This window comes from Lactuca serriola, chromosome 4 (genome assembly GCF_051521515.1).
Source record: "Lactuca serriola cultivar US96UC23 chromosome 4, Lser_US96UC23_V15, whole genome shotgun sequence".
Taxonomy (NCBI): domain Eukaryota; kingdom Viridiplantae; phylum Streptophyta; class Magnoliopsida; order Asterales; family Asteraceae; genus Lactuca; species Lactuca serriola.
In genome coordinates this window covers 170,452,110-170,463,579 of record NC_136411.1, presented here as the reverse complement: position 1 = coordinate 170,463,579, position 11,470 = coordinate 170,452,110, and positions in this window count along the sequence as shown.

Below are 11,470 nucleotides of genomic sequence, written 5' to 3'. Positions count from 1 at the left end.
TTGTCCATTTTAATCATATATGATTAAATATATTTAATCACATGTGATTATATGTATCTAATCACATATGATTTTATAAGGAAAATCAAATATTGTCTATATAAATCACATGTGATTAGATACATATAACCGTATGTGATTATGTACACGAGAAGAACCATTAGGGTGGCGGGTGGTGGTGGGGGTTAAGGCGGGTGGGTCGGTGGTTGTAGTGTTGATGGGTGGGTGGTGATGATGGGTGGTGCTGACGTTTGGTGGTGGTGGTGGTGGTGACGTGTGGTAATGGATGGTGGTAGTGGTTGGTGGTGGTGGTAGGTGATGGGTAGTGATAGTGGTAAGTGGTGATGTCGTTGGTGGGTAGTGGTGGTAGTTGGTGGTGGGTGGTGTGGTGGAGGCGGGTGGAGGTGATGGACGGTGGTGACGTAGTGATGATGGGTGGGGGAGGCGGGAGTTGGTGATGGTGGTCACGGGTGGTGGTTGGTGGTAGTGGTGGGTAGTGTTTGATGGTGAATGGTTATAGTGGTGGGTTATGGTTACAGGTGGTGGTTGGTTATGGTGGTGGGTAGTGGTGGATGATGGTGGGGTGGTATTAGTGGGTAATGGAGGTAGGTGGCGGTGATTGGTAGTGGGTGTTGGTGGTGGTGATAGGTAGTGGTTGGTGGTGGGTGGGGTGGTGGTGGTGGTTTGGTTGGGTGATGGGCGGTGGTTTTGTTGGTTGATGAGTGGGGTGGTAGAGGTGGGTGGAGGTGGTGGATGATGGCTGGCGATGAAGACGGGTGATGGTATGTGGTGGTATAGGGTTGTAGGTTGTGGTAATGAGTGGTTGGTAGTAGTGGTGGTTGGGTGGTCGTGGGTGGTTGGTGGTGAGTGATACTTGATGGGTGGTGGTGTGTGATAGGTGGTGGTGGATGATGGGTGGTGGTGGGTATATGGTGGTGAGTGGTGGTAGATGGTGGGTGGTGGTGGGTGGATGGTGGTGGTGGGTGGTAGGAGGTGATAATAGGATGGTGAGTGGTGTTGGTTAGTGGCATTTATAATTGTTTTTAATTTTTTTTTTCTATTTACATAAATATATTTATTCACATTTAGTTTTTTCTGTAATTACAAACGTGCCACCTTGCAAATTAAAAAAGGATTTTTGTTATGTTCTTGCAATAAAAATGTTCTTGATTGAACGCTCCCCAATAATATATATATATATATATATATGAAGTAAGTGCAAATAAAAGTAGTAAATAGTGTGAAAACTTTAAAACAATATGTTATGTTATTATTCTGCAATGAATGTTGTATATGTGTGTTGTTCAAATAATTCTAATATGAATATTAACGTTTGATTATTTATATATTTATTAGATTGTTAATATTCTTTAATTTATGCATGTGTATTTTTGTAGTAAATTGTAATTTTAGTTTTAAACAATAAGTATTCATTTATTCTTTGCTGAATAATGATATAAAGTTTTGCATACAAAATTCATTGTAGAATAATAATATAAAAGTAGTGTTTTTATGTTTTCACACTAGTTATAGTTATTATGTGATATATATATATATATATATATATATATATATATATATATATATATATATATATATATATATATATATATATATATATATATATATATATATATATATTAGAAGTGTAGCCCATAATTTTTTTTTTCATTTTTATATTTCCTTATTAATGAAAACAATTAGTTTTTACTTTTATTATATATTATACATAGGTTAATTTATTCTTAAATATATAATTACCATGTATATATTATTTTGAACAAGTTATACCATTAAATAAACTTCAAGAAAAAAGCCAAATAGCGGCGACAAAAGTCGCTGCTAAAGGGTCTAAATGTCGCCAGTAATGGTAACAGAGCGGACACGTTACCGGTAATAAGTTGCCGGTACTGTTCTGTCACTATTGATCAATTTGTCGCCGCCAAAGAGAATTGTCACCGCTAATGTTCATGTTGTCGGTAATACTTCATGTGGCCGCTAATGATGAGGTTGCCTGTAATAGTGTCGTCGGTGATAACATTTTTCATTTTTTAATATTTTTTAATCAACGATTTTGGTCGCCGATGATAGTGTCGCAAGTAATTACGTAACAACATCTGATTAAATATGAAAAGTGATAGTTTCGCCGGTAATTACATAAAACAACCAAAAGTTTTACAATTTAAAAAGTAGCAAAGCGTGAAAACGAGTGTAACATACAAATAAAGCTCATCCCTACATACGATCATCTCCGTTCCCACCGTTTCCTCCTTGATTAAAGCTCATCCCTACATGTCGGGTCATTGAGTATTGCCGAACGATTTTCCAACTACATAATAAATAACAATATATGCAAAACTTATAAGTTAAATTATCAAACATAAACAAAAACTACCAAAGCCCATTGTTATTTTTAAACTAAGACAAAAAGCCAAAGTACATTGCTATTTCTTGCATTTGGGACAAAAACCCAATTACCAAAGCTTTTAGCAAATAATCACCAAAAAACCAAAATTACCAAAAGTGAGTAACAATTAAGTATAAATAAATACTTAATTATATGATAAAATTATAATTAAATGCTTACATATTGTTGTTCTGCCACGACAGTAACAAATACACCATCCTTATCGGTATGAGCCTTGCGACGTTTCCACTCTCTTAAGGTTCTATTTAACATTAAAAATTAGATTATGTATTAAATAAATAATTACATGTATTGTACATTACCTTCTTATAGCAAGTACTGCTATATGAGCTCGCCCCCCCCCCCCCCCCCCAAAGATTCACGGTCGTTTGCATTAGATGGACTTTTTTGTTCGTTTCTGAAGCAATTTTGTGTTCGTCCGTTTGGAAATACTCAACTGCTTTCTTCCAATTATCAACATCCATACCATCTGGAGGGTTGGCTAATGCTCTCGGGATATCATGATACCCTCCAACTTCCATCAAATATTCTTTTGCATCAGATTTACGGTCTATATAACCTTTTAACAAAGCTGCTTGAAAACTCTTTGACAACATATTAGCTTCTACATCTTGGTACATCTGTTCCAAATCAAACTTTGTCTACAAAAAAAAAAGTTAACCTAGTAAAAACCAGTCACAATTAACCATATAGATATTTTGAAATAAATAATATACCCCTAAATGTTGTATTATTATGTCCTTTATTGCATGGGAAACTTTTTTCCAAGTCCATTTATCAAAAGGGACCATCTGCCACATTGTTCTTCCAACTTCTTGTGAAAACATGTCTTTCGGCTCTCCTACGGGATCATATGTCATATCCCTATCATATTCCATGGTAATTGGCTTGCCCTTATTCTGTAAGAGCGCTCTTTCAAGCTTTATAGTTTTGGCTTTTCCTCGGACTTTCCTATGTACACGTTGCTCAAATACAAATATAATTAAAAATTATTAGAAATGGTGTTGAATTTATAATAACTAAATAAAAATAGTAAATAAAAATTCATAATAAGACTTACGGTTGTCACACCCCCGGACCAGACGGCGGAAACGTTCGAGGGCTTGCGTGACTTATATTGAATATCATCACAATGAATATACATGAATCATAACATAATCATCACAAGGCATCAATACATTACAACTGACATTGTTCACATCAAGTATATTGTTTAATCATGACATATCCATAATATATATTGTTTGTTAGCCTTTTCAAAAGCATAATACCCTAACATACTCGATGTTACACATCGACTTACCTGTTACCTGAGAATACAAGTTATTTTGAAAAACGTGAACATATGGAATGTTTGTTAGTTCATAAGCATGGTTGTTTTGAAAATGTTTGTATAGTTTATAAAACCCAGAAAATTTGATATTTTCTAAAAAAGAAAATTGTTCATACCAAAGTGTGAAGATCAATCGGTGTATGGATGAATGATTTCAAAGCGTGTATAAATGAAAAGTTTTGCATTATAGTTATTGAAAAATACAAAGGAATGGTGTTGATTTCCTCTAAAAACCCGATGTTTTCTGATAAAAGAAAAATATAATTGTTTCAAATTATTATACCGTCACGTCGAATGATTTTGAATTTTCCATGATTACTCGGATAGTGTTAGATTTGTTTAATTGTGAGTCGTTATAACCACACATGATAATGACTAGTTTGTCTGTCTTGGCATTCTAAGGAACACCGAAATTTGATCTTAAGATTTTCTCACCCTAGACTGGCCAAGTCTAACTGTAGCGAACAGTTGAGGTGTGGGGGAGTCACCCCCGTATAGATCTATACACAAACTCTCGCTCTTCCTCCAGGAGACTTTGATTATAACTACAGACTACAGACGACCCATAGAGGTGCCTCCCGCTATTACTCACTAAATCTAACATGAGTTTGATTACCATTGATTAATGACTTGCATATGTTTACTGAATTGAAGGTAGGCCAAATAAACGAGGAGAAGAGGATTACAAGGTCCTACTAATCCCACGTATTATTTATGGATATTGGGTATACGAAGGACACGTTGGCTCATTTCGCATTTGATTTACTCGGGCCTTACTAGCAATGTTAATGGGCCACTAAGGCCCAATAGCACATAAAAGCATTGAGGGTCCTTTAAATATGAAATTGGGTCATAGAAGGCCCAATAACGTTTATTATTACTCCTTGGGCCCAAAAATCATGTTAATGGGTCACAAAGGCCCAACAAGCATGATTGGAACTTTCAAGCCCAAAGATTTGAATGTTTACTTGTTTTAGATATAGTATAATTGTTGGAATGTTTGATTGAGTGATTGTTAATTTCGCACCAGAGCGAGGCCGATCGGTTATTTTTAACGATGTTTGAAATTATACGTATTTTCATCTTTCCATTTTCATGAATTGTAGTTTGGTATTTTTATTTTAACTCAAATATATTAAAAATAAAATAATTGACTCAAAAATATTGGTTTGAACGCTTTCAGCCCTTCTTTGGTAAAATTGTCAATTTTAGTCCTTTATACAAAAAAGACATTCTAAGCCCCTTAAACCATTTTCTTTACACTTTTGACCCATAGACTTGTTAAAGTGATAATTTTAGCTCAAAACTTATTCTTTGGCAGTTTCAGACCTTCCAGAAAAGTCCTTTTCGGTTAAAGCCCAAACTTTTTGCAACTTTTACAATTTTGGCCCAAAGTCCAAAAAGTTTACAATTTTGATCCTTGTTTGGAAAATACATCATTTTAACCCCTGAATTTGTTTTATTCACCCTTTTACCCCTGTTTTTGTGAAGTGTATTATTTCAACCCCTTGAAAGTTGTAATTTTCGCAAATTTTGGCTCATTAGGTCGAAAAGCCCAAAATTTGGCCCATTAAACCATAAATTTCATTTCTAAACTTTAAAAGAGTATGATATTCATGAATACACTTATTTTTACTATTTTGACTCTTTTAGTCCTTGAGAAAACGTTGAATAGCAATTTTTCAATCCAACTTTTGTTTGTTTGACAATTTTAGCCCAAAAGGGAGTTTTATGTTGCAATTTGTATACTCTAATCTTAAAGGGTAATATTTCTTGACTTGTTTTAGTGTAATACATCATAGATTATATTCATCTTCCTCTTAAAGCCATAGTTCTCGGATTTCTAATCTTTTTGTTGCACATTTACCACAAAAACGCATGAAATCACACATAACATACACATACACATAGATCTACACATTTTACTTGTATGCTCCCCCATAAAAGATATGAAAACCGAAAATAGAGGGGTATGAACTCACATTTCTTGTGGATCTCGGTTTTGAAGAAGAAATGAAAGAAGTTTGTGCTATTTTCGGCCCTAGCAAGCTTTCTTGGGTTGATTTCGAACTTAAGAAGCTTCTAAGGAGTACATCATGAAAAACTTACTTAGAATGAGTGATCTAACATGAAAATGAAGTTATAAAACTTAAGTGTGGTAGGACTTACCAAGAATTGATGATTTTTTATGATGAAACTCTTCTTGAAGATGTGCAAATTCTCGAAAATTAGAGAGGAAATGTGGAGTGTTCTTGTGAGTGTTTGAAAGAATTTGGAATAGTGTGGGTATGTGTGTGATGGTCTTGGCCGAAATAAGAGGAGAGAGGGGAAGAGAGAGATGAGTGCATGGGAACATGAGATTGGTATTGGATGTATGTTGGACCATGCATGTTTATTTGGTGTATAATAGGAAGGTGGCACATAAAAGTCAACCCTTATTATTCTTTTTTTCCTCTTGTGCCGAGAAAGAGAGAGAAGAAAGATGGAGTAGGCCTTTAATGCTTGGTTCCAATAATAGGACGACCATTTTGATGGTTTTCGGCCCATTGGGCCCTTAGAGGTGTGTACGACCCAAATCTAGCATAAAGGAATGGATTTGAGTCTATTAAAGCTAATTGGATTTGTTGTGGCCCAATAAGGCCCATTAAAGATAAACTAGTCCATTTTAGGCTTATAAGACCCAGAAGGTTAAGTATCATGGAAGTGGGTCCAATTAGAGCTCATATAAGAGTTCTAAGCCCAAATAGTCAAATTTGGAAGCTTATTGGTCCATTAGGCCCAATAAGGAAATCCTAGTCCATAATGGACTTAAACCGGGATTTTTAGGGTTTCCAATTCTCATGGACTATTTGAAAGTTTGAATAGGGTGTTTGATGGAAATTTTTGTTGTTATTGAATAAGCATCATACATGCTTTCACATTTTTGATTCACAAATATTATCGTTGTTATTGTTACAAGGTATAGAATTCCTAGTTGTGACATCATCCCCCCGTTAGAGGGAATTTCGTCCCGAAATTCTTTTTAAAGCTAGATTTCAAGAATGCTATAATAGGTGAGGGTAATTCTGCTTCATCTGGTCTCACGTTCCCATGTGAATTCTGGCCTACGCTTCGCATTCCACCGTACTTTCACAATCGGAATACGACTTTGCTTAGTACGCTTCACCTCCCTGTCCATGATTTCGACTGGTTCCTCGATGAACAGGAGATTCTCGTTGATTTAAATTTCTTCAAGTGGAATGATGAGGGTTTCTTCGGATAAACACTTTTTCAAATTGGAAACATGGAACACGGGGTGAACACTGCTGAGCTCGGTAGGTAGCTACAGTCTATAAGCCACTGGACCGATTCGGGCAAGAATCTCAAACGGTACAATGTATCGTGGGTTTAGTTTTCCTCGTTTCCCAAAATGAATCACCCCTTTCCAGGGAGAGAGTTTTAACAACACCCGATCCCCGACTTGAAATTCCAAGGGCTTTCACCGTTTATCAGCGTAGCTCTTCTGTCGGTCTCGTGATGCTTGTAGTCGAGATCTGATCTGAACTATTTTGTTTGTTGTTTCGCGTATGATCTCCGGTCCCGTTAATGTATTGCTTGATGTCTGTCTTCCTGCTAGCTGAGTATCACCCACCTCAGCCCAACACAACGGTGATCTGCATCTATGCCCGTATAGTGCTTCGAAAGGAGCAACTTTGATGCTTGAGTGATAACTGTTGTTGTATGAGAATTCGATTAAAGGCAAGTGAGTATCCCACGACTTTCCAAAATCTATCACACACGCGCAAAGCATGTCTTCAAGGGTTTGAATGGTTCGCTCACTTTGACCATCCGTTTGTTGGTGGTAGGCAGTGCTCATGTCGAGATGTGTTCCCATAGCGTTTTGAAGTGATTGCCAAAAACGCGAAGTGAATCTACTATCTCGGTCGGAGATGATAGATATTGGCACTCCATGAAGTCTCACCACCTCTTTCATGTATATTCTGGTCAACCTCTCCATCTTGTAGGATTCTTTTATTGGCAGGAAATGAGCGGATTTCGTCAATCTGTCGACTATTACCCATATGGTATCCAATCCATCTTTTGACTTGGGTAATTTGGTCACTAAGTCCATAGTAATCCTTTCCCATTTCCACTCGGGAATTACTGGCTGTTGTAGTAATCCCGAGGGCTCCTGATATTCCACCTTCACTTTAGCGCAAGTAAGGCATTTGCTAACATAGGAGACATTCTCTGCCTTCATGTTGGGCCACGAATAATGTTGTTTGATATCCAAGTACATTTTATCTGAACATGGATGGACGGAGTATTGTGTCTTGTGAGCTTCATTCATGACTACTTCTCTGAATCCTCCAAGCTTAGGGATCCAAATGCGGTTCATGAAGTAAGAGCCTCCATCATCCTTTACTTCGAAATTCTTTTCCATTCCTCGTAAGGCTTCACTTGTTTTGTTTTCTGTCTTCATGGCATCGGACTGAGCTGCTCTGATTTGCGAGGTTAGGTGGGATTGAATGGTTATGGATAGAGTTTTCACACCACGATTTAAGTATTTCTTCCTACTCAAGGCATCAACTACCACGTTAGCCTTTCCTGGGTGGTACTTGATCTCGCACTTATAATCGTTTAGCAATTCAACCCATCTTTGTTGCCTCATGTTCAACTCTATTTGATTTAAAATGTGTTGGAGACTCTTGTGGTCAGTGAAAATGGTGCACTTTGTACCATAAAGTAGTGTCTCCATATTTTTACGGCGAAGACCACAGTCCCCAATTCGAGATCATGGGTGGTATAATTCACCTCATGTGTCTTTAGTTTTCGAGACGCATAAGCTATCACCTTCCCCCGCTGCATAAGCACACAGCCTAAACCTTGATTCGACGCATCGCAGTAGAGTACAAAGTCCTCTGTTCCTTCTGGAAGTGATAGTACCGGTGCACTGCAGAGTGCTTGCTTCAGAGTTCGGAATGCAACCTCTTACTTATCTGTCCATTCAAAGGGTACACCTTCTGTGTAAGCAAGGTAAGTGGCTTGGCTGTCTTAGAGAAGTTCTGGATGAACCTCCTGTAATAGCCGGCGAGACCTAAAAATTGATGAATTTCTGTGGGTGTCGTTGGGATCGTCCATCCTTCAATAGCTTTGACCTTAGAAGGATCCACGTGTATCCCTTCTTGAATAACAACATGACCCAAAAATTTCACACTACGGAGCCAGAACTCACACTTAGAGAGTTTTGTGTATAGCTTTTCGGTTCGCAGGGTTTCCAGGATTCGTCTGAGATGTTGGCCATGCTCCTCTTCGCTTCGAGAATAAACTAGAATGTCGTCAATGAAAACGATGACAAAGTTGTCGAGGAATGGTCGGCAAATTTGATTCATCAGGGGCATTTGTTAGACCGAAGAGCATTACCACAAATTCGTAATGTCGATAGCGAGTTTGGAAAGCATTTTTGGGGATATCCTCTTCCCGGACCTTGAGTTGGTGGTATCCGGATCCCAGATCTATCTTAGAGAAGTAACTTGCTCCTCGGAGTTGGTCAAATAGATCGTCGATTCGCGGAAGGGAATAGCGATTTTTGATAGTAAGCTTATTTAGTTCCCTGTAGTCAATACACATCCTAAAGGATCCGTATTTCTTCTTAACAAAGAGAACCAGAGCACCCCAGGGTGAGAAAATGGTTCGGATAATTCCTTTGTCCAAAAGCTCACTGAGTTGGCTGGACAGCTCTTGCATCTCCGCAGGAGCCAATCTATAGGGAGATTTGGCGATGGGTGTAGCTCCTGGTACAAGATCAATTCGGAACTCGACTTGTCTTTCTGGGGGTATCCCTGGAAGATCTTCAGGAAAGACATCTGAAAACTCGCAAGCCACTGGGATGTCTCGAATATTGACCTCTTCTTTGGACTTATCCACAATACGAGCCAGAAACGTCAAGTCCTCCTTTCGTAGATACTTTTGTGCCTTGATGCACGAGATAAGACGAAGGTTTGTGCTGGGTTTGTCTCCGTATATAATTAGGGTTTCTCGATTTGGAAGGTGAAGGCGAACGACCTTCTCGTGACACAAAATTTTAGCATGGTGGGGGCTTAACCAGTCCATGCCGATAATCACATCAAAACTCCTAATGGAAACATGCATTAAGTTTATTTGAAAGATATGTTGGTTCAAGGTTAGGGTACATCCGATGTAGATTTCCCCAGTGGATTCTGTTTTCCCATTGGCGATTTCCACCGTAAAGGTTTCATTAAGCTTCTGGGGTTGTTGTTTTAATAAGTGTTTAAATCTTTTGCTCACGAAGCTTCGTTCTGATCCAGTATCAAATAGGATGCATGCATAAGTGTGGTTTAGGAGAAACGTACCGGCGACAACAGCGGGATCCTGAACTGCTTCTCCCTGACCCATGGTCAGCACTCTTCCTGTTCCTCCATTCCTAGGGTTGTTGTTGTTGGGGCAGTTTCGACGGAAATGCCCAGTCCTTCCACATCCATATTAGGTGTGGGTTAGTCATGCATTGTTGTCGTTGTTGTTGTTGTTGTTGTTGTTGTTGTGGTGGTTGTTGTTGTTATTGTTTCCTTGCTGCTGGTTCTTGGGAGGATAGGTCCTACAATATTTTGTCGTGTGACCCTTCTGATTGCAATTGGTACAATGCATATCCCTGCATTCGCCATTATGATGGAGACTACACTTGTTGCACTTTGGGAGATTTCCGGAATACTGCCTAGGAGCACTTGGAGTAGCTGAGACTGGAGCATGTGGTGTGGAGGGAACATGGGTGGTTGTAGCATTAACTGTCACTGTTTGTTGCTTCTTTGACGACTCCGAGCCTTGTCGTCCCTTCCTCTTGTTATTCTTTCCCTTCTTGTTGTCACTCTCCTTCTTGTTTTTGGTTTCTCCTGGCTTCTCGCCCTTTTTGTTGTTGTGGTCGTACAGTTTCTTAGCCAACCTCTTGGCACTGTCGGAGGTTTCGGGATTTGCAACTATCACATATCCTTGGATTGGGGAAGTTAATCCCCAGATGAATCTTTCTATTTTCTTTCCCTATGAAGTAATCATGCCAAGGCACAACAGATACAGTTCGCTAAACCTTGATATGTATGTGTCAATGTCGGAATTTTGGACGGTAAGGTTCCACAACTCTTGCTCCATCTTCTGGATTTTTCCTTATGGGCAGTAATCGGCCATCATCATTTCTTTCAACTCCGCCCACGGCATAGAGTTGGCTACGGGGAGAGTCATGGCTTTTATATGTCCGTTCCACCAGGTGAGAGCTTGATCAACGAACGTGCATGCGGCAAACTTCACATTCATCTCCTCAGGGCATTCACATATCTCGAACACTGATTCCACCTTCTCAATCCATCTTTTTAGGGTTATCATTCCCCCGGTGTGATTAAAGGTTCGTGGCTTGGCATTGGTGAAATCTTTGTAAGTGCACGTCTTGGTAGGGCCTTGATTTATTCCATTGTTCGGATTTCTAGCTCTTTGTCCATTTCCTCCTCCATTTTTCCCTTGGTGAATTTGTGTCATGGCTGCGGTGACCGCACCAGATACAGCTGCTTGGAATGCAGCTGAGTTGACCTCGGGTGGCGTTGGCCCAGGGTTTCCACGGGTTGGTCGTTAAGGCATCTTTCTGTCATGGAACGGAAAGATGTTGAGTGTCTAGGATTTCTGCGAGTTTGTGGTCCTATAAACTAGGTGTAGTGCATGTACTTTAG